At 34.4% G+C, this 5,779-nt stretch overlaps 1 protein-coding gene across 1 annotated transcript in view; it reads left to right on the forward strand.

Moving 5' to 3' along the window:
- The window catches only part of LOC118733220 (cytokine receptor-like), a 58,489-nt gene that overhangs the window by 29,867 nt on the left and 22,843 nt on the right, over positions 1-5,779 (forward strand). The window lies entirely within an intron of this gene.

Genomic DNA, 5,779 nt, shown 5'->3' on the forward strand with positions numbered 1-5,779 from the left:
TTTGGCAATAACTCATATAATAGTGAATTAGGTGTAGATTTATCAAAGTGAACAATTGTTAAGTACTTTATTCTTAAATTTAAAAAACAAAGTACATTTTTGTTGTACAAAAGTCCCATCTGCGACGGTGGAATACCCCTTTAGCAAAATGGTATTGTCGTTCATATATTGGAAACTGTTTTCAATTTCATCGTAAGCGGCAATAGGCAAATTTTACAGGAAATGTTTCTTTAATTATCCCTTTAACAAAGTAATATTTTCCTTTATTTGGATATAAGTGGACAACAACATTATTGAATGCTAGATTTTTAATAGGACGATTCATTAGTTGTGTTTAATGAGACCGAAAAAAGTGCAGAGCAGGTCAAGTTAGGGCAGAATCGAGCAGCTGTCAAAAAACAAAACAATAGAGCAAGTTAGAGCAACTCAGATCAGAAATCTCATGAAACACTTTTCAGGCAGAAATTCCCAAAACGGTTGCTTGCTCTAAGTTACTCCATCAAAGAAGCTGGTGCAGAAAATCGTGCTCTAAGTTCCTCTAGTTGCTCTTAGCGTAGGCTCATGAAACAAAAATTTGAGTAAGTTAGAGCAAGAAAAATCCTCATGAAACACAATTTTGTGAGATATCTTATTTAACCTGGCGTAACCTAGAGCAGCTCACTAAACACAACTATAAATTTATTCGCTTTACGGTTGTTTGTAACAGCTTAAAGCAATCGAGATAGATGTAGATAATGTACACCAAAATGCTTAGAATGAATATAGAAGACGATTAGGCCATGTCTGTCTGTCCGTGTGCACGTTGCGATAACACTGCAGTAATCAGGAAGGCGGAAGCTGAACGATATGCCTAACTGTTCCGAATAAACCCCACCACCAACTCTTTTGTCGAGATTATTGTAAAGTTTTGGAAAACGGCAGTGGCTCCATCTGCATATGTATGACTATAAGTATATGTATGTATATCTCGGTAAGAGATTTATCAACTTCTGCCAAATTGTGTACAGTTATTGCCTTCGGTACAAAAAAACAGTATGTTGAAAGATTTTTAAATCGCAATTTCCCATATAGCGGCAAATTTCAGAAATACGAAAACTCCGATATTACAAAAACTAAGGACGCAATTTACTCCAAGTTAATAATTACACCAATCTCTTAACAAGCATCCTCATCACCTTCATAAATTGAAGAAAGTGGGGCGGGCGAGCATTAGTTGGTTGCCACAAGAATTTTTTTATTTTCTACCAAAATCAACAGAAAAAATGATCAAATTCAACAAGAAATTACCAAGCATATTTTATGTGCAAAACTATACGTATGTATGTACATGTGTGTATATACATCCGCACTCGTTCGCTATTAGATATCGTAAGATCAGAAACCAATAAGTTGAAATTCCACACCCAGGTTTTTTGATTCAATCAATGCGCTATGCAACTATGATTTTTATGTCGGCGTGAGCGTCGAAAGCCACAACACCAGAAAAACTTGGTGTGGATTATAAGCTTAAGTGTGTTCCGAAGAAATTGTAGCCAAAAACACAAGGCTTCTGATCATTAGAAGTATCAATGATACGCTCTACTGCAACAGAGGCACCGGGTCATCCGACTTGGCCTCGTTGGCCTTTTTTATGAGGCCAGGCGAATGGCCATATTTAAGCGAATAAACTTGAAATTCAACACATGTCAGGCTTTGACTAAGATGCCGCCCAGTATATGTATATACGAGCATATCAACAGATCACCTCTCGAAGGTTTCAAAGATTTTCTGAAGCTCTCCTAAGTAGCTCATAAATTTTCCCTTTTGTTCATTAATGAGTAGGTTTGATCTTTTCTGACAGTCAGGTAGCCCTGAAAGTTTAAGAATCACATACATGCAACACAATGCAACAATGCAAAGTCCTTAACTGAATGCCGTAGATCTTTGAACTAGAATTCTAATCGTATTGGTGCCAGTACGCCGAGATATAGAGGCTAATTGCAAAGTGATGAATTTGCAAGGAAAGGTACGGCCACCCATAACCTGCGGGAACTTCGAGAATTACGTGGACTTTCGGGCGCCAAATTTATGACTCGTCTGCGACGCTTGGATGGTTAAGGCCAACCCTGCTTAACTTATGTATTTATATCAAATTTGTAAGTACATACGTATATACATATGTATGTATGTACATATGTACATTTCTCAGCGTCCTAAGTTTATAGTCTAATCAGTGGGGTTTTTTTGCTCCCTTTTTATTGTGTGTGCTGAGTGTTCTTGATAGCTTCTGAGAGGGCAATAAAATATATTTGTATACATTTTTTATTCATGCATCTTTCCGTACATTTAAATAAAAACGGCACGCCAGCGTCTTCTTAATTTATTTTCTTTATTATTTGCAATTTATGACGAAATGCAGTTGATAATGAAACTACGCTCGAGCACAAATTTTTATGTAGTAAGTTCTTATATATGTATGTATGTAAATATGCAGTTACGAGTATCAGTGTTGCCAGAAAAAAATTTCGTTTGGAGCTAAATCGGTCGAAAAAAGAGCTAAATAATACTAATAGAAGCTATGAAAAGCTAATTTGTTTTTTGAGTTGAGCATTTATTGACGTAAAGTTGCTTTTCATTTTCCCCAATAAAATAAAAATAACGAATTTTATTAATTTAAGTGCTGAAAAACCTTTTACAACGAAAATAAGGTGCATCTATTTCGAACTCTTCTTTTCTGCCGTGGCCGGCTGAGAGAGAATACACCGTCTGAGCTTATTGGAGCTCGAATTACTGCCCGGTATAGTTTGTGTGCTCCCGCGCTCATTTGCTTACGCGTCATTTGCATTAGGAATGGAACTTTTCTAAGTTTTAATCGAAATAAAATAACATGAAGCTATCGAAAATTGCCTGAGATCACCAAAGCCAAATAAATTTTAGTCAACACTTGTACAATGAAATTAAAGATTTTTAATTTTAATATATTACCAAATACAACCAAAACTTTCTGAAGCTAAAAAGGTGCTAAATAATTTTGAAAAGAGCTAAAAAAAGCTAGGAGCTAAATCCTGATTTTCGGAGCTAGATAAAAAAATAAAGAGCGAAATCCAGCTCAAAAAGCCCAAAATGGCAACACTGACGAGTATATGTGTAAAAATCTGAGAATAAATAAAAACATGACTTTGTTTTCGCCAAAACAGCGAATGTTAAATTACTGTTTCAAAAGAAGCCGTATAGTTTTTGTGCACTGTGTGTACTTACTATGTGCACATGTAAATATATAGATATGTACGTATTTATTAGGTGGAGTGTGCCAACACATTTGTATGCATTCAATTTTTTCGTAACGCCTATAATTCGAGTTTGTTGGTTTCATATTTCATTCTTTCGTTTAGCTGAGACACCTGAGGCACTCAAAAGGTACTTATTACATACCTGCATACATACATACATACATAAGCGTGGCTGTCTGTCCGTCGGTGCACACGATAACTGGATTAAAAATTTAGATATCTTAACGAAACTTAGAATGTGTACTAATTTTGAGCCAAGGACGGATGGTATTGAAAATGGGCAAAATCGGACAATAACCACGTCTAACTCCAATATAACGGTAGTTTTCAGAAATACGAAAACTGCAATACTTTAGCAAGTACTGAAGCTTATTCACTCAAAATTGATATTTGCAAGGATCTTCAGGCGGAAAAAAATAATATTATAAATTTGTTTTTGTTGTTTATGGCCTTATAACAATTATATTCAACAATTTTATTGAGCTTGAGGCCGTTTTTAATGAAAAACTATTTTGGAAAAGCAACCATCTTCTATAAAAATGGTAGAAGTGATAGCTATTTCGGAGATCACCATATATGAAATTAATTTTACAATTTGTAATTTACATTTAAATTGAACCTCCAACCGGACTCGAACCTGCGATCTCAGAACCAGAAAAAGTAGTCTTAACGCGACGCCACAGCCGACATGTGCCAGGAAAGCAATTAACTTCGTCTTAACAGCGCTGATAAAATTATTACTTATATTGAGTAAATTTACTTCCTCAAATTAATGACGCACTATTTTTAGCATGAACCTGAATGAAGGAAAAACTTCTCAAATTGAGTAAATTTTTCGCAATATTAAAGAAAAAACAATAACTCTTAAATAAACGAACTGGTTTCTTGTTTTAAGAAAATGCTTTTTTCTGAGTGTATATAACTTTATATCATTAAGTCTAACTGAACATACTATCGAGGATGTTTGAAATAGGGGTAACCACCCCTGCTTACCATGTAACGGTAATTTTCGGAAAGGTGAAAAAACTATATTTGATACGTGCGACGGGTATTCAATGTTCGGCTTCGCCCCAACCTAGACTTTTTAATTGCTATTTTTATATTTGCCCCGATCGGTTTTTGAAAAAAAATTAAATATACACCTCTAATCGACTTGGCTCAAATTCTACTCCGATTTCTTTCCTTTTAAATTCGGGTGCATGTCCATATATGAAGACAGCGACTAGAAAAAGCGGCCGTATTTCGGCAATAAACACTAAGGACTGGCGATAATTGTTAACCAGACTTAGTGAAAACGATTCTAAGGGCCGTTTGTTCAATGTCCCATTAACACAAATCGGAGGTAGAAGCTCCACTGCTTTATCGATCACATGTTATACGCATGATGACGAAATCGTCGATAATGATGTTTAACTGGGAAGTAGTGATAATCAGACATTGAAAAACCGGCCCTAAATGGAGAAACAATGGATCACAAATACGTCATTTTTACGCCTATTACAATTGTTTCTATCTCACCTAGAATAAAATTTTTAATTTCCAAAAGCATTAAGGTATTGTTTCGTTATTTTTATTTAGTGAAAGGCAAATTCGTTAAGTCCAAAAGAATTGGAAAACTTTTAGTTGAGCTCGCATCCTTCTGTATTTTTTGGAGTTTTGGTTTACTTTAAGCACGCAAAATTTTGTATTCCAAGTTTTGCCAAATACTTGAAGAAAATTACTATAATAAGATTTTCCTCTTCTATAAAAATGGACTTAGCAAATTTGTACATACATACATACTTAAATACTTTTGCATCTCTTTTCTATGTAGTAATGTTTAAATGATTAACGCAAACCCATAAATTCGGCTTTACATGAATTAATAATTGTTCAAAAAAAAAAAAAAAAAAATTCTTCAAAAGCAAATATACATACATACATATGAAATTCGCATTGTATGAGCGTGCGCTTCTGAGATTGTCCATATATACACATATTTGCTTTTAATGTCTTTATCAGGTTTCATAAATTGCAGTTCGCACAGAAGTGAAAGGCACCAGTTCTAATAACTGCCCAGCAAAATTTTACGGAATAGCAAATTACAGATTTTGTATGCGGGTTTTTCGTAGGAATAGAATTCCATTTACCTTAAAAAATATGTATTTCGTAGACTCTTATTTATGAGTACTTTTTTATTGAAAAAGTGAAAAAAGGGACTAGAATTTATTCAACTGCAACTGAACTTGTAAAATAGTGAAATATGTAAATTGTTTTAAATACTTCGATAAATAACTACACCATTTCCTGTTGTAAATGAGAAAGCATCAATTGTAAATGCGAAAGGGCAAATTGAAAAGGAGAATCGTCAATTGTAAATGAGATTATTGAAATGTAAATGAGAAATCGCCAAATGAAAATGCAAAAGCGTCACTGAACTGATGAACTGATTGAATCTGTTTAAATCATTACTTCGACACGGTGAATAACTATGTAATGCGTTTAAGGTCAGACAATCGATCCACAGGGGG

This window comes from Rhagoletis pomonella, unplaced genomic scaffold, assembly GCF_013731165.1.
Source record: "Rhagoletis pomonella isolate Grant_MI unplaced genomic scaffold, Rhpom_1.0 Rhpom_scaffold_00002, whole genome shotgun sequence".
Classification (NCBI taxonomy): domain Eukaryota; kingdom Metazoa; phylum Arthropoda; class Insecta; order Diptera; family Tephritidae; genus Rhagoletis; species Rhagoletis pomonella.